Source organism: Pelodiscus sinensis, chromosome 12 (assembly GCF_052426305.1).
Source record: "Pelodiscus sinensis isolate ZL-2025 chromosome 12, ASM5242630v1, whole genome shotgun sequence".
Classification (NCBI taxonomy): Eukaryota; Metazoa; Chordata; order Testudines; family Trionychidae; genus Pelodiscus; species Pelodiscus sinensis.
Window position 1 is genome coordinate 37,141,067 of NC_143063.1, and position 23,223 is coordinate 37,164,289.

The window sequence follows — 23,223 nt, forward strand, 5'->3', positions numbered from 1 at the left end:
AGCCAGTGGCCCCACACTTCCTCGGGTGTAGATCTACCATCTCCAAGCCCCACTCCCTACTCTTCCACAGGGCTGTCTCGTCCTCCTGCAGGATGGGTTGCTGGAGGAAAGATTGGGGGCATGTACGAGAGTGGTATGGACACAAGAGTAGGCAGCAGCATTCTGTTCCTTTCACCACTGCCTCTCCCATTGGAAAAAGTAGCGGAACCTATAGCCCTGTTTCCCCAGCCCTGTCCTCTGGTAGAGTTGCTGCTGTACAGATGGAGCCAAAGGAAATGCAGCTCCATGGAAGGTCAGGAGCAGGACTGGCAGTTCTGCTCCTTTCCCCACTGGGATGGGCAGCAGGGCAAGGAACAGAAAGACAGCAGTTCCTCTGGTGGCTATACTGTTCTCAGCTCCCACCCTCAGCTTCTGGTAATATGAGATGGATCATGTGGAGGAAGGAGGAGAGGGTTGGTGTCCTGGGCTGGGGGCAGGGCATATTGAGTCATATTGAGGGTCATGTGATGAAGTCACATCTCCCTCCCCATAGCTGGTGACGCTGCCCATATCAGTAGGAAATTAATTTTACTTGCTGCACTGAACACTGCTAGGGACATAACGCAGACCAGCAAGCCCCTTGTTCTGATGAAAAAATGGCAGTATAATGTTCATTAATGTACGCTCAAGGTAACATAACAAATTATGTTATGTGGGTCTCCATTGTTCCAAACGTTCAGTTTGAAGAAATTAAATCCACTGATCTTAAAGGAAGTTCAGTAAGTTAATCAATCTCATAAATAATGCTTTGTTAATGTTTCTTGTTTTTTCCCTTACATCTGTCATGAGAACATTTCCATTAAAAATAAAAGTTTTCCAATTGAGAATCTGATCTAATTCCTTTAAAGAAAAAGAAAACTCTACAACTAAAATCAGGGCATAGTGAGAGATGCAGCATGCTAGACTGAAATGGGCCTACAAGTCAGGCACCCTTGGCTTCTAATTCCTACTCCATCACTAACACCATCTGAAGAATTGGACAACTCAGATAATATCATTGCATGTCAGAGATGTGAAACTATAAAATGGGCATAAATAATACAAACCACTCTCATGCACATCCTAGGATGTTAGCAAATCATGATGAAAATGGTTCATTGACCTTCCTTATGCTATGAAACATTGAAAACCTTCTAACTTAAATGGGAGCGGAGGGATTGAGCACTACCAAGAATGAGCCCCAAATGCATGGCCAGAACTTGCTCTTAATATTGCTAGTGGGTCACTGGCAGTAGACTGTCTGCATCTATTTCTGTCTAATTAAAAGGAACCTATATGATGCATCATGGTAGTGTAACCCATGTATCTACTGGGTGTGGTTCACTGTCTCATCTAACATCATGCATCTAACAGATGACATGCATCTGACGAAGTGGGTCTTTGCCCACGAAAGCTTATGCTCCAACACTTCTGTTAGTCTATAAGGTGCCACAGGACTCCTCGCCACTTTTGTCCCATCTAAAGCACTGAGACTACTTACAGAAAGAAAGAATGAGTCTGCTCTATGGCTTTAGCTCAGAGCCAGCTAAGTTTTAGCTCAAGTGGTAGAGGCTGATGCACTAAACGTGAAAAGTCCCAGGTTTGGTTCTGCCTGTCAGCATTACAGTAGGTCTTGTATTTCTGGGGAAATTAGCTGCCGTTAGAAAGTTTACTTTTCTCCACATGACCTGTCCATCAGCAAGTGAACCTTGATTAAACAAGTCTGTTGACATTGTTGAAAGAGCAAGGGATCGGCTGAGCTTCAGAGAGCTTAGTGATTTATTTCTTAGTGGTTGTTCTGGAAAACCAGATGTACAGCTGTTGCTGTCATTTTCTGTTGAGCAGATAAGATGGAGGCTGCGACTCTGGTAAACTAAATGCCAGATCTAGCCAAAGCCACAGGAATTAGCTAAGAATTCACAAACTCCTTACTGGAATCCTAGCCAGCTCACTTATAAGTTAGCTTTGTTCAGAATAGATATTAATCTGATAAGAATGTATTTATTGTTTAAACTCTATAGAACTTCTGTAAGTTGTTGCATATGTAATACTGAGGCCCTCTGGCCACAATCAAACCTGGGACCTCTAGAACTTAATGAACATAAGAATGGCCATAGTGGGTTAGACCAAAGGTACCCTATCTGCCAACAGTGGCCAATGCCAGATGTCCCAGAGGGAGTGAATCGAACAGGTACTGATCAAGCGATCTCTCTCCTGCCATCCATCTCTACCCTCTGACAAACAGAGGCTAGGGACACCATTCCTTATCCATACTAGCTAATAGCCATTTATGGACTTAACCTCCATGAAATTATCTAGCTTCTCTTTAAAACTCTGTTATAGTCCTAGCCTTCACTGCCTCCTCAGGCAAGGAGTTCCACAGATTGACTATGTGCTGTGTGAAGAAGAACTTCCTTTTATTTGTTTTAAACCTGTTGCCCATTAGTTTCATTTGGTGGCCCCTAGTTCTTATATTACGAGAATAAGTAAATAACTTTTCCTTATTCACTGTGCAGCGGCAGTCAAAAAAGCAAACAGCATGTTAGGAATCATTTAAAAAGGGATAGAAAATAAGATGGAGAATACCTTATTGCCCTTATATAAATCTATGGTACTCCCACATCTTGAATACTGCGTACAGATGTGGTCTCCTCATCTCAAAAAAGATATACTGGCATTAGAAAAGGTTCAGAGAAGGGCAACTAAAATAATTAGGGGTTTGGAATGGGTTCCATATGAGGAGAGATTAAAGAGACTGGGACTTTTCATCTTGGAAAAGAGGAGACTAAGGGGGGATATGATAGAGGGCTGTAAAATCATGAGTTGTGTGGAGAAAGTGAATAAGGAAAAGTTATGTACTTGTTCCTGTAATATAAGAACTAGGGAGGAGTAACAGTTAATTCGAGGGAAGGGTTTTGGATCGGACTACCGGGTCTACACACGGCGAGTTAATTTGGGCTGGGCATTTTAAAATGGCGACCGGCCACAAATATGCTAATCAAGCACGGGATATTTAAATCCCATGCTTCATTAGCAACTTTGGTATGCTTCATTTGCCTCCCTATTCTGAACTAGGTGGCAAGTGTAGACATACCCGAAATTACTTGGGACAGAGACCACCATTTTGTTCTGTATTTGTACAGCATTTTGCATAATCACAAACATTTGTAGGTGTTACAGTAATACAAATAATAATAATTGCAGACGCTCAATAAACACCTGGTGACATGTAGCATGAAGTGGGTTGATTTACAAAATGAAAGAAGCAGCAGATATTTTCTGGGTATAGCTCTGTTATCTACTTCTATCCCAGTGCGTGGTTAATTATACATCTGTAGTTATAGGTTTGCAAAACTAGGCTCTGATCTTGCAAACATTTACATGTTTCTTTTTATGTAGGCAGGTTGCCCCTTTGAAGTCAGGCTTTAAAGCTGCAGTCATAGCTGTGTGGGTGGACACTTGTGCTCAGCCCCATTGAATTCAGTGGTAAAGGCAGAACTTGAACTCAGGAGTAATTCCTTCAAAGGGGTTCTGCCAGAGTGAAAGAGATCTCCCAAGGTGATCTGATTGCAGTATCAAGGCCTTAGCGTTTTCCATCTTTCCCTCTCTTTTTTTTTAAATAGTTCAGCTGAGGAGACAGTTTGTGTACTTTACAATCAGAGCTTCAAATCCTAATAGATTCCACTTGTGATGACAGTCAACAAACCTATTTCCCTATCCTGCAGATTTCATATCGCAAATCCATCATAATTTCTCTGGCTGGTGCTGATTTAACACAGTTGAGATGTCTTACCTGTAGTATGTTTCCCATCTCAAAACAAAATTCATAGTAACACTGGGATCTACGTGGGTAACTCAAAAGCTTGAATGTTTAATGAATTCTAAATATACTCTCAGACAAATAAGGGAAATTATTTCCCTGGAACATTACACTTCAAACATTAATCATAATTATTAATATCACACAAAGTTTTACTGGAAGTTTGAATTTATTATTTAAGTTCAGATTTAGAATTATTGTCACATTAGCACTTACTCAGGGCAGAAGGCAAAACACAGTTCCATTAATTCTTTGAGTAACAAAGACATATTTTACGACCTAATGCAATTTAGTTGCATGGGATCAAACCATTCTGATATTTTTTTTTATCAGAAAGAGCAAGGAGTGTGGAGGTTATAAAAATCTCACTTTATTTCTGAATTGCCTGAGAAGGTCTTTGCTGAAAGTTAACTGACAATTACAGATTCTGAGGATTTCTATAGTTCTTGAATGTATTTGTTATATACCATTAGTCACCAGGTGAAGCCCATCAGTAATGGCAATACCCTGCAGCAATAGCTCCAGAGAATATAACACTGATTGATGGCAGGTCACCTGGAATTGGTTGGCAGAATTTCCAATTTTCTGTTGGGAAATTGCTTATTTCTTGAAGTCTATTCCCATTTTAACAAGTGGACAGCAAGCTGAGATTATATATTATTATGTGTCTAACTATAAAATTGTGATGGATGGTGTCACATTTAAAGAGAGTTAAACATTTCATTTAAGGATGGTATTAAACCAAACTTTAAATAACTTTAAAATATAAGCTATCTCTTTTCATTTGTTCAACCAGATTTAGAGCAGTATTGACTTAAATAGTGTAATGGGAAATGCTGCGCGTTGTAATTATCCTTTTAAGTAGTCAAATGGTTATAATATCTTTGCTGTAAATATTTTGCACAGTTTCTAAGGTTTATCCAGGGACTGAATGGATGAGCAGATTAATGTTTTACTTTGACTTAGGGGATTTAGGTTAAAATTCTGGCAAAACTGCACTTTCAGAAAATCAAAGGCCAGTCCGCAAAGCCTTCGTACGATGCTTCTTTTAAGTCATACAGGGCAATAGCCAACAGCAGCTGGTTATTCTTCTCTTTGCAAGGGTGAATGTGTTAAATGCATACACCCTCTGTATTTTATTAGTGTAGAATGTGCATTATCTATTATAAAGCCAAGTAGCACTGCTAACCATATGGGATAAAGAGAAGCTCTTACTGTAATCCTACCATGCACTAAATGAAAATAGTTAAACGTAGAATCAAGAAATGCTTATATTATTTTAATTAGGAGATACAATTTTGGTCTACACCTGAAAGTTATATCAGCATAGCCATGTCAGTCAAGGTGCACCAGAAGTACACCGCTGACAGATGAAGTTATTCTGATATAACCCAGGGTAGACACAGGTCTGTCTATAGCACTTCTGCTTCAATGGCTAATGTCAGTCCAGGAGGTGATACTCTCACAACTGCAGAAAAACTCCTTCTTTGGATGTGGTCTGCACCTACCTTCCAGGGCTATGCTGGCATAATATGTCAGTTGAGAGTCCAGAGTACAGAAATTCCCTAATTCTGTTTCTGAAATCTATTAAGCAGAAATAATAACAGTTAATAGAAGGGAAGGTGGGAATTAACTATATAATTCTACAATTTAATCAGCACTGATCACCAGTCGATGCTGGAACTATGTTTACCATTTTTACATCTACTTTTTCTTTGGCTCATATGCAAAAGCTTATTAAATATCACAATGTCACATTCAGAATTCATATTTTACTAAGGGAAACCAAATATGTTCTTTACTCTGCTATCGTGCTTAGGCAAGCAACTGTGTTGTTCACAGAAGTATAACAATCCAAACATCATATTTTCCAAATACCAAATGGATTTAACATCTCTCATTTCATTTTCAGACTATCTAGTTTGTACTATCTGATATTGATCTATTCTCTTTTAGCCTGAAAATAAACTTAGTCATAATTGCTCTGGATGCCTGAATTGAAATATAAAGAAACCTTCCAATTATTTTTTTAATCTTTTGCAAGTAAAGTATAAAACACAAAATACTTTTGTGCAACATTTAGAGTCATATGCTTTGCTTTATTTTATTGGTTCTGAAAGCCAGTACTTACATTACTATTTAATGCATTTTATCAGAAGCATTGGTGCACATCAGCGTGAGAACTTTCTACCACCTTGAAAATGACTTTTAGAATATTTCATTAGCAGACTGTCTTTCAGAACTCAAGTTGACATTCATGTTTCTTCACACCAGTCTTTCATCCACAAAACTCTTTGTTCTCCTGAACAGTTTCGAGACAATATGGGCAATCAAAAAAGCAAAAGCTTATGACCTATCTGCATCTTCTATTCCAACATTTGATCAGTCTTATTCAAATCTCATCTTTTTAATACTCCTTGGAGAAGTTTCTGAGAATTTTATTTCCCTTCTTTCATTATGATTATATTATTTCAAAAACTTCAAACTTAATGAAATGGCAGCTCTCTATATAGCATGAGGCGGATAGCACTGGTGGCTACACATTTATCCATTTTCATCTCTGTCAGTAGCTTACGTGGGAGGAATTTGAAATACAGAAGAAGGGGAAATGCCTTTTATTATAATACATTTCACAGATGATAATATTTTTGTTGAATATTTGGGAGGTTTTGGATACTTTTGCAGTTGTACTTTTTTTCACCCTTAAAAATAAAATATACATGTTTAGAAAGTGTCTTCTCAAATGTCATAGACAACTAGGCAGATGACTGAAATCCAGAGAACTATAATTCAGTAGGCATGTAAGTATTCAGAAGGACATGGGTCTTTATGAAATATACATCTCCGTAGCTAAATTAACATCAGGTACTACATTTCCAAGTAGCCACTTAAATTGAGTTTCTAACCAGATGACTAGAGGTATAAATGGGCCTTTATGGGTAATGGCACAATGTGCTTTTATATACAAATATTTAACATACAAATTTGGCTTTGTGTATGCACTAGTTTCATAAAAAAGGGGGGGTTATTTTGAAATAACTGCCTAGAGTAGACCAGGGCTTAGGTAGCTGGTTTAGGAAGATCAGCCCGATGTTGAGACACAAATAAAAGCAGGCAAATGACATTAAGATATTTCTTTGTGCCCTGGTATTGCAATAGTCATCTCTGTTCTTCATAATTTAGCATCCTTATGAAAAACTGATGAATTACATAATAGTTCAACAAATGCATGTAATATATTAAAGGCTGGAATCTTTAGCTGGTGAAATGTATGCCTGGACAGGAAGCAAACAATAAAATATTCTCTTTCATACACATTTTTCATCAGCAACCACACTTTTTGGTCAGTTTTTATCCTAAAATGGAAACAAAAATGTGTGTGCAGTTTTCTGAGAAAGTTGTATGTGCCAGAGAAGTTCAGCTACTGATGAATGAAATCTTCTCTGTCAGTAGCTGCGCTTCCCTAACAGAGTCTTCTCAGCTAGCAAGAAGCTAAAAACTGTTTTAGCAATTTTTTCTGGCAGATAAAAATTTCTCCCTCAGCAGCTTCATTTTTTGCATTATAAAATGCAACAGAGAAGGCTTTCTGTGTAGCTGCTGACAGATACATTCTTCTCCAGCATCAATAGCACTTTCTTGACAGACAAAATCTACTGTCAATTGTTGCACATCTTTGGTATAGTTTTGAAAACTACCTCACACATGTCCCTCTTCTTTTCATATTAAAACCCATAGGAAATTAGTGCAAAAAAGCTTTGTTATGATCAGTTAAGCATCCTATACACATAACATTTCAGATGTCAAACCTCAAAAGCAAGAAAATGAAAAGGTAAACCACATTATACTATATATTTTTACTACTCCACCTACCGACAGACACTTTACCACTCCCATAACTACCATTCACCAGACAGTATCAGACTCATAAATCATTCCTTTTTTATGAGCACAAATAGCTGCTGGTTGAAGGTTTCTACCCATAATGATAAAATGTTTTACTGCTTCATTCTTACATTATTTATGGCAGATGAAACCAGAGAAAGTAGGATTATTGGAGTGTATTCATAGTGATATACTTACAGCACATAGTAATGCTTGATTTCTTTGCTGTTCATTAACATAATTTACCACTGTAGATTCCCAATCACATCCCCATTTTTACACCAAAGGAATGAAGTAATAAAATAGATCATATTTACTCTTATTTACTAGATTAGCTATCTCATATGTGTTACCTATAAAAAATATTGTAGGAAAAGAATGTGCTTAAACAGAGAGAGAATAGACCCCAGAATTGTAGCAACTAATGGACTGACAAGTACTTGCATACTCTGGCTGTATTAAATAGCTTAAACAAATTAAATGAATTACCACATCACTGATTCTTATCCTACTTGTGAAATAATGCATGCCATTTAGAGCAATGCATGCCCATCATTAAGCAATCTGAATGGAAATTGTTAGATGTAATATATAGGTCACTGCCAGGACAGCAGAATATGTAGAAGTAGGAGACAGCATTAGTTAATTTTTTTCCAAATGGATTTTATAATTCATCACACAGAAAACTTCCTAACCTCATTTGTTATATTATAGTCCAGTTAGTTGCATTTGTGTACATTATTTTTAGTGGTCACTCTTAAAACATTTCTTCATGCACAGATATTAGCAGTTCCGTCAATGCTCCCTATTTGACACGTCAGGAATGTCTGTTCAGCGGGTAAAAGCTTAAAAACTGGAAGACATTAGCAGTATCACTTGCAAGTTTAAACTAGTGTAAAAGGTGGATTCTCCATAACTTCAAGTCTTAATATCATGATTTAAGGATGTAGTAATTCAGCCAGAGGTTATGGTCAGGTCCACTGATATAGTTGGGAGGGGGGGTTGGGCAAAGGGGAGAACTGCCACGACTTCTGTGGCAGTTGGGACCCCTGTACACCTTAAATAACCACTGGAGCCCCATGTGGTGTTCTCCGTGCAGGGGGAGAGGAGGAGCTAGCCCCAGCTTTGCTGCTTCTGCCTGAGGTCCTGACCCTTCTGGAGGCCCCCGCTTTGCCCAGGAGCCTGGCGACTTGGTCACCCCCACTGGTATGGGTCTGTTACAGGAGTGGGAGGCCAAGGATATGCTGGATCAGGGCTACTCAACAGATGGCCCATGGCTGGCCCACGGCCAATTTGTTTGCAGCCCACGGTGTGGTTTGGGTTTACTCGGGTGGAAGCCAAACCTAAAAAGCCTGCAGGTGGAAGCCAAACCTAAAAAGTAGTCAATGCAATGGTCTTCTGTTGATATGTGTTTTAGTAGCTAAATTCCTGGACTGTCATTGCTCATTAAAAGTGCTGTCATGTAGATGGAAATTGGGTAAATATCGCATATTATTAATATCAGCAGAAGTGACTTAAATGGGGCCTGCGTGTTGTAGAGTCTTGCCTTAATCTTTGTATTCATGTCTGTCAGTGCAAAATAAGCTATTTGCATATATATTTACATATAAGTGCAACCACACTTAAGTTGCAGCCCTCGGCATGTGCTGTGAGGATCATTGTGGCCCCCGGGGCTTCCAAAGTTGAATAGCCCTGTTTGAGATTATCGTGATGCCCTTCTGGCTTTAAAGTCTGTAAGTCTATGAATAGCTCTAAACTGAAAAAAAAAAACAAAGACACCTGCCAGCGTGGGCAGTGGGTGAAGATATGGCACGGGTAGGCAACCCTTAGTCCCACCCCTTTTTCCCAGGCTTCGCCTCCACAGGAGTCAAGCCATGCCCCCAACCCATGGGGAGAGAGGGCAGCTTGTGGCCCCAGCCTCTCTGGCCCCAGAGCATGGGAAGGGCAAGTGTTTGGGGGCAGCAACACACCGCCCCTGTACATCTGCAGTAGGCATTCTGGGGGTGGAGAATGGGTGGAGTCAGGTTGGCAGTTTGGGAAGGAAAAGCCTTCTCTTGCCTATTATACTCTCCACCCCTGCCTGCAGATGACCCATGTCAATTGACTAAGGCTCACAGAGCTCATGCTACAAGATTATAAAACTGAATTATGAACATCAGGGTGCCAGCCTGAAGTCCTGAGTCAGAGATCTGTATTAATCCTCAGAAAAAAATTAAAAATGGCAGACAATTCATTTGTAGATGGAAACCCTAAGTCAAGAATGTTTATACTAATTAAGCACAAGATTAGGAACCTATACATATGTTCATAGGGAAAGAGCTATGGGTTATTGTCCTCTGTCCACCTTGTCTACTCTTAACTTTGACTAAATAAATTTGCTTCTATTTTGACTTCCTTTTTTGTTTGTTTGTTTGTTTTTGTTTGTTTGTTTTGTCTTATAGAACAAGATGATTAAGGTTAAATCCTTAGCTTGTGTTCATGTGCTTAGCATCCACAGAGGTACATCTATTTAGAGCCATGGAAGATTTGGCTAATGTATGTTAGAGAAGAAAATCCCTTTAAAAGATAATAAATTACCTATATGAAAAGGTAGGGCCATAGTTCCTCCCCACTCCTTAATTAACATAACCCTTCCAAAAGTTGTGTTTCTTTGGCTCAATGGACTGCGTTTCATTTGGGATTTGTTTCTTCTCTCTGGATGGAAGGAAAGCTGAAGAGAGACAAGTTAATTTCTTTAGGCCCATCAAAGTCATTTTTCTTTCTTTAATAATAGGCTTTTATGAAACTGAAAAATATTAACTCTGACTTTCTTTGCTTCCTTTTGCTAAGACTAAATTGGTTATGAAACCCAGGAAAAGAAAAAGTTTGCCTGATTTTGTAGAAGATAGACCTGCTATTGCTTAAAAATATTACATTTTCCAACTGTGATGGGAATAATTTCTCCTACTTAGACGGTACAGGCAGTCCCCGGGTTACATGGATCCAATTTACATCGGATCCCTACTTACAAACGGGGTGAGGCAACCCCGCACTAGCTGCTTGCCCCCAGCAGACCAGGGAGATGCGAAGCTAGTGCTCCCCCACTCCCTCCCCGAGCAGACCAGGAAGACGCGGAGCAGCTTTTCTCAGCAGACACCTCAGCTTGAGAATAAAGGACTGAGGGAAGTGAGGCGTGGGAGAATAAAACTGAGCTCTGGAGAAATGTTTGGCTAGAGTTTCCCCTATAATATGTACCAGTTCCGACTTACATACAAATTCAACTTAAGAACAAACCTACAGTCCCTATCTTCTACGTAAGCCGAGGACTGCCTGTACTTCATATGTTTAGATTAGGGTGGGGAACCTATGGTCTGTGGAGCAGATGTGGCCCCCAGCTTGGTTGTATCAAGCCCTCTAGGCTCAGGGCTCAGCTCTGGCCCCCTCTGCATCCCCACCATCCTCCCATGGTGCTGGAGCACATAAAATTTAGTAGCCTGGGCTTCACTAGGCTCCAGTGTGTGAGGGGAATGTGGGGAGTGTATTTCTCCTTCTCAGTCAGGAGCCACGTCAGTGAAGGTTTTCTTTTCTTTTTTTTTTTGTGTTGCCCCTGACTGATTTTTCTGTGGATCAGCAGCTCCCTCACAAAAATGGTTCCCCATCCCTGATTTAGATAGTGTCCACCAAAGGCTTGTCAGCATGGAGTAATTGTCCAAAATAGTAATCCTGACACAACAACTGATTGAATCTCTCTGGTTCAGCAATATCAGTGGTGGAATCCCCTATACCAAAAAGGCCCGGGAACTCACTGGGAGTCTGGTGAATGAGGGAAAAACAGCCTGGATCCCAGCCCACAGCTGAGGGGGAGAGAGGAGGAGCTAAGAATGGAGCCAGTCCTGGGGCTGGGAGACGTTGGCCCGGAGTAATGTACATGAAGTAATGCACATGAAAAAATATAACCCCCAACTATACATACAAAAATGATGGGGCCTAAAATAGCTGTTACCACTCAAGAAAGAGATTTTGGAATCATTGTTGATAAGTTCCCTGACGATATCTGCTTAATGTGCAATGTCAGTCTAAAAACTAAAAAGCTAACCGAATATTGGGAATAATTAGGAAAGGAATAGATAATAAGACAAAATAGCATATTGCCTTTATATAAATTCATTGTATTCCCACATCTTGAATTCTGTATGTAAATCTGGTCACCCCATCTAAAAAAAAGATATATGGTACTTGGAAAAGGTACAGAAAGGGAAACAGAAATAATTAGGGGTAAGGAACAGCTTCTGTATGAGGAGAGATTAACAAGACTGGGACTTTTCAGTTTGGAAAACAAATGACCAAAGTGTTGGGGGAATATGTTAGAGGTCCATAAAATCATGAATGGTGTGGAAAAATAGAAGAAGGAAATGTTATTGATTCCTTCACTAACATAACACAAGAAGTTAACCCAACTGAATTTATAGGCATCAGATTTAAAACAAACAAAATAAAGTATTTCTTCATGATCAACTTGCGGAACTCTTTGCCAAGAGATAGTGAAAAGGCCCAAACTATAACAGGGTTCCAAACAAGAATGAAATAAGTTCAAGGAGGATAGATCCATCAATGGCTACTAGCCAAAATGGGCAGGGATTGTGTCCCTAGCTTCTGTTTGTCAGAAGTTGGGAATGGGTGACAGGGGATGAATCATAATGATTGCCTCTTCTTTTGGTTACTTCTGAAGCACCTGGCATTAGCCACTGTTGGAAGACAGGATACTGGACTAGAAGGACCTTTGGTCTGACCCAGTATGGCCACTGATGTTCTTATATAAAGCCCAAATGTATCCACCCCCTGCTATAAATAGAGCTGAGTGGGTCTAATATTTATTTAATGTTCTTTCTTGTATATAGGTATTTATTTAATTTTCTTTCTTTATATAGGAATTAGATACAGTGCTCATATCAGCTAACTGCTTGGCTTGTACTGAACATGCTCAGTAACACTGCTGAAGTCACTATCTTCAGTTTGCCACTCCATGCTCTCAGTCTCTTCCCCACCCCCACCCGCCATCATGGCGTGCACAGGGTGCCTCCCTCCCACCACCAAAATCTGAAATGGCGCACCTGATCCTGACCCTTTTAAATATTATTTTAATTCTTTTGGCATTTTTCTACCCTGGACTTCATCATGTATCATGAAATTCTCTGAGACTTTTCTCAGTATTCTCAATGAGATAAGGATCAAGGCCCATAAACACTTATTGAACAGAAGTCACAGAAGCACTATTTGTGTTCTGTTCTGGACACAGAGCTGTTATTTCCCACTCCCAATCCCATCAGATAGGTAATGAACCACATTGTACATCCTGCATTGTACCTTCACTGCATCTACAGTTTCTCTTTCTTTTTTCACTCTATTTTATGTCCATTCTGTCCTTTATACTGTTTCTCTGCCACAATGAGGCTCATTGAAGACAGCTGAGAAATATATTTTCTCTCTTCCATGTCTGTCTTTGTATGGCTTTTTATGATTCTTGTTGTGAAAGGTTATTTTTGAAAACAAATTGCATTGGTTTGGGAATGCTTGAGTCTACAAAGCACTATTCTATTTGAATGGCTAAGAAATCTGGTCTTGAAATTGTGAATGATCATCATTATATGTCTTCTCAAGGGGATAAGCACACCCTTAATTACTTCTATAATACTTTATATAAGTTGTTAGAAGACAGAGAGCTAGATTCTCTTCTCACACTAGTGTGAATCAAGAATAACTTTGCAGATGGCAATGGGATTACTCTAAACTATGCCACTTAGCAGAATCTATCCCAGAACCAATCATAAATTGGTTTTTCAAAGCACTAGTTCAAAATTTTCCATCCAAAAGAAAATGTAATAAGATGCAAAATGACCCTCAGAACTCTGACCCTTTTTTTAATGTAGTACAGGCGGCTCCCGACTTGCAACGCGATTGGTTCCTGGGGAAGTGTCGCACGTTGGGGCATCATAACTCAAACCCTCATTTACGATAAGCATCATGCACCATCGTAAATGTGGGCCGAGGACATAAGTCGGGGGTTTTCAGCCCCTTCCTCACTTACAAATCTGGTTGCACTTACAATACAAGAAACCCCCGAGATGTGACTGCCCGGGGGTCACTATTCGGGCAGTCGCATCTCGGGGGTTTCCTGTATTGTCTTTAAAAAATCCCCTTTGAATAGTTCCTAATAAAAACATCTTGTATGAATCTTTCAGACATCTATCAGGGATGGTCTAGCCTAGGCATCAGGCATGTCAAACTCGAAGCCTACTGAGGGGTGCACAAATGAAAACTGATAGCTAGGGGCGGCCCGTGACTATAGGTCAACTTGGCCATCGCCTAGGGCACCACCTTCAATGGGGCTCCCGATGATGACATCACTCAACTGATGGCTGTGTAGGCAGGGGCGCCAATCGCGCATTCCACCTGGGGTGCCAGCTGCTTCAGCCTGCCTCGGACCACTCCTGCTGATAGCTTTCAGGGCCACCTAGGTTTCCCAGCTGGTTTGTCAAGCAAAAAAAAAAAAAAAGCATTTGAGGTACCAGGCAGAAGACACCAATACCGGACACCTGGGGCAACCCTAGGGCCACCAAAGAAAATTTACTTTGTCGTTAAGTTGCAGTTATTTATTATTATGGATTATGTTTTAGGTATATTTTATAATAGTAAAATATTTTGATGTGTAAATTGTTATTTGCTCATATTTTAAAATTATTTTTACTTAACTTTAATTTAAATGTACATTTAAGGTACTTTTAAATTTTGTATAGGATACATAACTTGTTTTGTTGAAATAAAAACAACTATAGACCATGGTCAATCAAATAGAACAGGCGTCTATGAAAATTTCAAATACTTTGTAAGTTTGAGATTTTGCATAAAGATATAATTATTCATGCAATTGCCAAAAATTGACATATTTATTGATATAAAATGAATAAACATTTTGTGATTCTATTTGGCAATAAATAAATAAAAAACAAAATATTAACAAAATAACCCCTTCCTCTCCCACAGAGCCAGGCACTGCCATACCCCCCCTTCTAACCCAATCCCCCTCCATTCCCCTATAGCCAACCTCCCACCTAATGTCTCCCTCCTCCCCCAGAGCCAGCCCCCAAAACCTAATACCTCCCCCTCCAAGCCCATCACTCCCAGCCCCCCAACCCAATGCCTCCTCTCTCCCCCATAACCAGGCACCCCCAACCTAATGCCTCTCCCCTCCCCCAGGGCCAGGCTCTCTCAGCCCCTCTTTCCCCTCCCCCACCAGCCTAATACCTGGGTCCGAGTCAACATTGCTGCCTGAGGTGCTGGGGCGGCGTGAGCACAGAGGCCAGCTGTGAGCACCTGCTGGAGCGCCCAGAGCAGAGCGCCCAGCTGGCCGTGAGCAGTTGCTACAGCAGAGAGTAGCCCAGCCAGCTGTGAGCAAGCACTCGGTCATGTGCTCTGAGCCGCCAGCGGACCGCACTTCATTCTTTTATAAAAATGTTCTAGGGGCCGCAAAAATTTCAATCGGGCCGCATGTGGCCCTCCAAATGCCAGTTTGACATGCCTGGTCTAGATGGTTCTTGGTCCTGCCTTGAGGACAGGGGCCTGGACTTGATGACCTCTCAAGGTCCCTTCCAGTTCTAATATTCTAAAATTCTATTAATCTAAATAGAATAAGAAACACAAAAACCCTGCTCCTCAGGTCTTGCACACATGACACTGGACCCAAGATAATTTGAACAGACTGTTTCTCATCCTTCTACAGCTGCCTCCTCCTACGCATGGGGAGGCCCGGAATGAGTGTCATAAAACCAGCTATACTAGACTAGCTAAGGACTGCGTTATGTGAGGCAGCTCTAAAGTTCCCATTTAGGCTCCTACTTCATATTTGTAAAGAATTTTGCAAACCAAAAGCACTTTTTATTAATGCATATTGTGGCACCTGTTTCCAAGGCTATGTCTAGACTACAAGCTTCTTTCAAAAGAGGCTTTTTTGAAAGATTCTTTCAAAAGAGAGCATCTAGACTACAAGCAGATTTTTCGAAAAAGCGAGCTACTTTTTCAAAAGAGAGTCTAGACGCTCTCTTTTGAAAATGCACATTTTGCATTCAATAGCACCTTTTTTTGAAAGAGTACTTTTGAAAAAAGGCGTTATCCTTGTAAAATGAGGTTTACCGCAATCGAAAAAACTCCAGCATTCTTTCAATTTACTTTCAAAAGAATGCAGCTGCAGTCTAGACGCAGGTGAAGTTTTTCGAAAAAAAGCTACTTCGAAAAAACCCTGTAATCTAGACACACCGCAAATATCCTTCTTTCAGGAACAAGTATGCCCTGATCATTTTTGTACTCCAGTTTTCTTTTCACTGCCATCCTTTCATTGGTCTTGGTATATGCCCAAAATATTCCCAGAACCAACAGAGTTTCTGCACTCAGTATGGAAACAAACTATCCAAACCAAAACAAACCTACCATTTAGATTAATAATACATATAATTCATGTGCATAATATGGCTGCATAGATATAGTGAGTGCAAGTTGAGATTTTACTGTTTGAACTCAAAACTTTTTTTTAATTGTATGTTTGGTTTGGGTTTGGATTTCATTTTTTTAAAAGGACCTGCTGAGTATATTTCATTTGTTTGTTGCCTGTGTAATTGTTAGCTATTTTACTAAATTTTCCTCTTAAGAATATCAGGAACTTCACATTGGGCTCGTCTACACTGGCCCCTTTTCCGGAAGGGGCATGTAAATTTCACCAGTCGTCATAGGGAAATCCGCGGGGGATTTAAATATCCCCCGCGGCATTTAAATAAAAATGTCCGCTGCTTTTTTCCGGCTTTTAAAAAAGCCGGAAAAGAGCGTCTACACTGGCCCCGATCCTCTGGAAAAAGTGCCCTTTTCCGGAGGGTCTTATTCCTACTTTGAAGTAGGAGGGTCTTATTCCTTCAAAGTAGGAATAAGACCCTCCGGAAAAGGGCACTTTTTCCGGAGGATCGGGGCCAGTGTAGATGCTCTTTTCCGGCTTTTTTAAAAGCCGGAAAAAAGCGGCGGACATTTTTATTTAAATGCCGCGGGGGATATTTAAATCCCCCGCGGATTTCCCTACGACGACTGGTGAAATTTACATGCCCCTTCCGGAAAAGGGGCCAGTGTAGACGTAGCCATTGTGTTTAAGACTTTTTGTGGGATAACTTGTAAGATGGCTCAAAAATGTGATTTGTTAGATTCCACAGCTGTTAATTGAGAGTCAGTAGAATTGAACTCCAAACAAAATGAATTTTTCTTTGAAATGCATCAGGTATGTATGTCCTAGTTAAACAAACAAAAGATGATCAAGTTCTAGAGGGCATGGGGGGAAAAACTCTTCCACAATTCATTAGATTTCTTTTTTTCTTTTTCTTTTTTTTATCTGTCATAAATCTAATAGCTTTTTGTGATTTGCCATGTCTCCCAGCTAGACAAAATCTGAGTTTCTAACATGGAAAATTGGGAGCAGAAAGCCCAACTTTTCTGGATCCTAATAAATCTGGAGTTCATTTTGATATAACATAAAGGGTATGTCTACACTGCAAAGTTAATTCGAAATAACAGCTGTGCGAGCACATGCCGTGCCATCCCTGGGCAGGTGGCTCCAGCTGCATGCCACACAGGGGCCGTTGCCTGATAGCCACACACATATGTGAAGAGACCTGACATGCTCCTGACCCTGGAGCGGGACACAGCAGGATGCCCTCCCTTCACAAGCCCCCTCTACACAGAGGCATGGAACATCCCCCCCCACGTCGGCCACACTATACACAGCACAGGGGCATGGGTGCGGTCTCGGGGCAGCTCCTACTCCCGGGGGTAGGCTGACATTCCGACCATGGCCTCTGTGCAAGCACAGCGGCTCTGACGGTGCAGGGCATGGTCATCCCCACCTTGCAGAGGGGGGCTGGGCTTCACCCACTGCGTCCCCAGGGAGAACTGACCACTTCTCTTCTTTCTCCACAGTCACACCAGCTGCACCACACCGCCCGGAACATCCTCCCGCACCCAAGGGCTCAGCAGATCAACCGCAACACAGCAGGGGTACCGAGACCAGCAGCTGGGGGCCCTGTGAGCCCTGTACCGCACCATGGAGCAGTGGGTGCAGGATGATCGGGAGTTCCAGCGGGATCTGCTTGACCAGGGTCGTGCCAACTGTGCCCATCTGCAGACCCTGGTGCAGATCGTGCTGCCTCGTGCCGCTTCAGTGCCTGCTGCCTCATGCCGCTCCAGTGCCTGCTGCCTCCCCAGCTCCCGCTCCTCCTCCCACTCCTTATGCTCCTCCTCAACCTCTACACCCTCCTCCTCAATCTCCACACTCCCCATCTCAACCTCGATACCCTCCTCCCTATCCCCCCGGGAACACCAAGGTCCCCGCACCCGCTGTGCTGAGAGACAGTTGGCCTGGCGAGACCCCCATCCTGAGCCCTGAGCACTGAGCTTCCCTTCCCCCTTCTTCTCCTTGTTTCCCCCTTCCAGCTCCCTCCTCCCAGTTTTCCCCTTCCCCTCTCTCATCCTCTCTCCTCCCCTCTCCCGCCTCCTTTTCCCAGTTTCCCCATAGTTTCATTGCTCCCCCCGCCCCCAGTTTTGTTAAATAAAGAAGGTTGATATTTTTAAAAATATGTGTATTTTATTTGACCTCAGGAAGGGTGGTTAGGAAGGGGTACGTAGAAGGACATGAGTGAGGAATGAGGCACAAGCCCCCAGTAGGCAGACCAGGGAGGCTCTTAGTGCTCCTCAGGGTGGACGCTCTCCCACAGGGCCTCCTGAATACTGACAGCCCCCTGATGGACCTCCTGGATGGCAGCCTGCAGCAAGTGCAGCCAGGCTGATAGCAACGCATCCATGAGAAACACCAGAGTGCCCAGGGAGCAGCTCTGGCTCTATGTGGCAGAGTCCTATGGTGTCCCAAGTGAGGGCAATCCGGGCACTCCGAGACACAAATGCTTTGCTGTCCCACAGTGAGGCAGGAAAGCAAGCAGGGACACCTGAGAACTGGCTGCGTGGCGGGCAAGAGGTGTCCCTTTAAGCACAGGCCTCAGATAGCCTCAGGCAACAGACACACAAAGACTCTCTTTACCTGATGCCCTAACCCTGACCTGGTTCCGGCCAGCCTTAATCCGAATCAGTGTCCACTCAGTGTGGATGTGGTATTTCGAAATAGCAAAAAGCTAAGAAGCCTAGTCCGAACTACCTAGTCCGTGCCGTGTGTAGCCGCGCAGCACGGAGTCTGCACTAGCGGACATTTAAAAATGGTGGCGCATGGCTTTATGCAAATGAAGCTCGGGAAATTCAAATCCCGGGCTTTATTTGCAACTCCGGTTGCCTACATTACCACCCTAGTTCGAACTAGGGTGGTAGTGTAGAAATACCCGAAGAGAATAGGATCATTCCATTAAATGTGTGAGATTCTGGAAATGGGTAGTTCAGTAGAGGACTTCTTCCTTGAATAATATGAGCAGGGCTTGGACCTTAATTAACAAGGTTTTGCCAAACTAAAGCCAACCTTTATCTCAACCTATCCCTAATTTGTGTATTTTCAAGATGACCAGGAATATTGGAGATCCAATTTATTGGGAACCAAATCTGAGACACCTTAGAGCAGTGATGAGTAATATGCAACCCACAGGTTGCATGCACCCCCTCAAGTTAATCCTCTGGCTAGCTGTCAGACAATTTGTTTCTGTTGTGCATCCACACGCATGCTCACCTTCCCCTGCAGCTCAGCATGGCTATCGTTAGCTGTTCTGAACTAATCAGAACTGCAGGCCATAAGGCTACCACTTCCTGTAGCTCCCAGCAGCCACTGAGAGCACTGGGGAGTCATGTCTGTGGACGCTTAATGCAAATAAATTGACTTGTGGCTCACTGGTGGCTTACCCCGATGGGCTACAGATTGTTCACCATTGCCATAAAGCACCCTAAATGCCCATCAACTGAAAAATTAGGCCCTTTAAGGTATCTTAAATTAGATATCTAAAAATTAAGTCATCCAAAATTCCTAGTTCCTTTTGGCCATCTTGGCTAGGGCATAATTAATATAGACATGCTGTAGAGAATATTTAGCAGCTAAATTGAATGATTGCAGCAAGTGTGTTATCATTTAATGCTTATTAGATGTCACTCTTTTTAACAATTAATTGAAATTTAACTTGCTGTAGGCTATTTTGATAAATGTTAATTAAATATCTACAAATTCCTTACAAGGTTCATGTGCTAATAAGAATAAAATTAGGCATTTCTTGCTTATGTAATTTTGAGCTAATTACATGACTATTAGATTTATCTTTCAAATACTTGATGTTTTCTTTTAACCGTCATTTTATATTTAATTAAAAAGCAATATCTAGCTTGCTAAGTCTGAAATAAATGTTCATTGAATATACTATATTAAAAAAAGTGTTAGCAAAATTTCACCAGCAGTTGAAGAGCTTTACAGACATTTTCACAATTCAGTGTAGCGTCAGTCAGAAGAAATGGAGTGTCCCCTTGCATGATCAAACACAATTATTTTGGTTGACCCACTTTACAAAAAATAGCGGGAGTTATGCGAAAATTTACTGAAAGAAACATTCTGTTCTGTACAGGTGATTCTTCAAAAGAATTGTCGGGATGTACCAGCAGCTTCTTGTGTATGATGAATGAATAGCTACCGTGCAGTAGATAAAACATAGAGGCGAGTACAGCTACAGATGTGGAGAAGGTGATGATCAAATACCATTTTGAAAAGAGTATCTGAATAGGATGACATTGCCTGTAGAGCTTTATTTATTAGATCATATAAGCACTTGTCTATAAGTATATGAGAACACTTGCATGATGAGATTCATCTGGACGGCCAGGATGGAAAAGATCCACATCACATTCCATTTACTTTGGGGAGCTTTGTTACAACAAGGTCCACTTGTCATTTTTCATTTTCTCTTTATCCAAAATCTGTGGTTTAGAGAAAAGAAAATGAGTAGAAGTGAAATAACAAACGTTAACTGGAAATAAACAGTGGGGAACATCTTCAGCAATGCCTAAGGGCTAAATTTTCAAAGGTATTTTAAAACGCAGAAGATGCAGATCATCATTAGTTGATGCAGATCATATCAAAAGTGTCTAAACAGATGAGGCAACCCACTCCAGCTGAAATCATTGACTTCAATGGAACTAAAATATTTACACCAGCTGAGAACTAGTGCATGCATATTTTTCTCTAGTTATGTACAGTATCAAAATGCGTCAAACATACACATTTTATCTGGCTCTGCTCCTTCACCTACCTGTGGAAGTAAATACTTGCAATTTTTTAATGTTGTTTTAAAAATGTGTGTAAATGACTGTTGGGCATATGCGTGTGGAGAAATTACTGAGGGAAAACTAAGTCAAAGTTTCCAAAAGCAATGAGGTTAGTGGTCATTCTTAGGTCATAAGAAAATGAGTTATAATCTTACGCCTGCGAAAGTGGTGTCCTCTCTTCTCCCAAGCCATCCCTTCTTGGTTGATAGTTTCATGATTCCTGCTCGACACACCTATCAGGATAGCCTAAGAAAAGAATGAAACTACTGACCATTATTGGTGGCATTATCTTTTCTTAGGCTGGCAGGTCTTGCACTGCTGTTCTCCAGAGAATCTCTGCTTTCATTCAGATTTTTTTATTTTTCAAGGAAAATGAATCCTTTGCATGGAAAATATCAGTATAATTTATAATGGTGTGCTTGCAATGGAGTCTTTACAAGTGCATCAATTAGAGAATACAAATCCAACAAATTCAGGTGCTCTCGTAGGAGTGATGCTATGCACGAAGTTCTGTTTCACAGAGAAGATAGCTACACATGAAACTACATTTACATTAATCTGCTATATCTAAATCTTCACTGTTCAATCATTTTGCAGATTCGAATTTCACAATGTAAAGGACTCCAACTCACTAACACCTTTTTTCTCTTGTGTGTGTCTGTATCTGTGTTATTGGCTGTCAAATGTACTGGATGGAAAGCCCTGCAGATAGAAGTCCTGTTTATTCACTGAAGAAGCATAACAATTAAAATGTCAGGAAAAGCTTCTCTCAGGCCTGCTTTTTGAATTTTCCTGATTTAGCATAAGCCAGAAGGACAACTACAGACTCCATGCCCTGTCAGTCCTTTTCTTATTACCAGTTATAGTGCTTTCCGCAGTGGCAAAATTGGACATTTGGATTGAGACTCCTCAAATTCATTTCCCCTAAACCATTCAAGAGTCATCAGATGTTTAAAAAATGTAACCTTTAAGTTACTCTAAATTTGACCAAGCAATTGAGAAATAAAAGGTACTGCTACATATTCCAGTTCCCAGAACCATACAGCTCATTTGCACGGTGGCATATTTTATTTTTTCTGTAATTTTACTGGACAGTTAGTATCTCAAAAGTAACTCCACTTGCAACTCAATCATCATTATATCTTAGCATTCACTTTAACTGGACTATGTGGCTCTCCAGAGTAACATTTTTGATTTCACATTCATCGATAAGTACTAGACCCTAGTATATGTGTGCCTCCTGGACTTCAGTATTCACTTGGCCCACAAATATGTGCATCCTTGAGAAGGCAGAAACAAAATGCTCTGTCCAATGTATGAATAATAGAATATGGTTTATTCATAGACAAAAACTAAACTCATATAAACAAAACCAGTCACTGGAGTTCTCATTTAGTGGTACAATTTACTTACAGAATTTTGAATCTTTAATTTATAATCAAAGTTGCAACTCAATGTTCCTAAGTGTTGGGCATACAACAGGGGCAATAATTTTTTATGGGCACCACTCCAATAATGTCATAAGTGGTCACGGGTTGCACTCTTCTATGATATTAATGGAAGAGGTGTGGGATCTGGGATGGAAGCAGAGTGCAGAAGGGAGCTTGGGGAAGGGATTGGGGTGAGGCAGGGATCTGGGAGGTAGTTTGGGTGAAGGAAGAGGTTGTGACCTGGGGCAGATGGCTTGGGTGCAAAAGAGTCTGCAGGGGTTAGGGCTGTGTCCTAGGATAGGAGGAAAGGGTTGTGACCTGGGGCAGGAGGGGGCAGTGACCTGGGGCAGAGGATGGAGGTTCAGGGTCTGGGAGGAGGGAAGGTTATGGGAGGAGACAGAGGGCTTGGGTTATGTAGGGTAGGAGGGCAGGAGCAGGGGGGGCAGAGGGTTGGGGTGAGGGAGGGACTGGGGTGCCAAAGGCTGGGAGATGCTTACCTGGGTGTCTCCTGGCTAGCAGCCCAACAGGTTCCACAGAAAGACTCCCTGACTTCCATGCCCCAATAGGCCACTCAGAACAGCTGGATGTGGGGTCATGTAAGTCTGTCAAAAGCTGCAAGCCCAAGGATAGGGTGGAAGGAATACTTGGCACACTGCCTGTTTTTCAAACAGTGTGGTGTTGGGGGGGAGGGCAAGACTCAGGTTCCTGAAGTGTCCATAGGTCAGATCCAGAAGGTTGGTGGACCAGATCCAGTCCATGGGGCCGTATTTT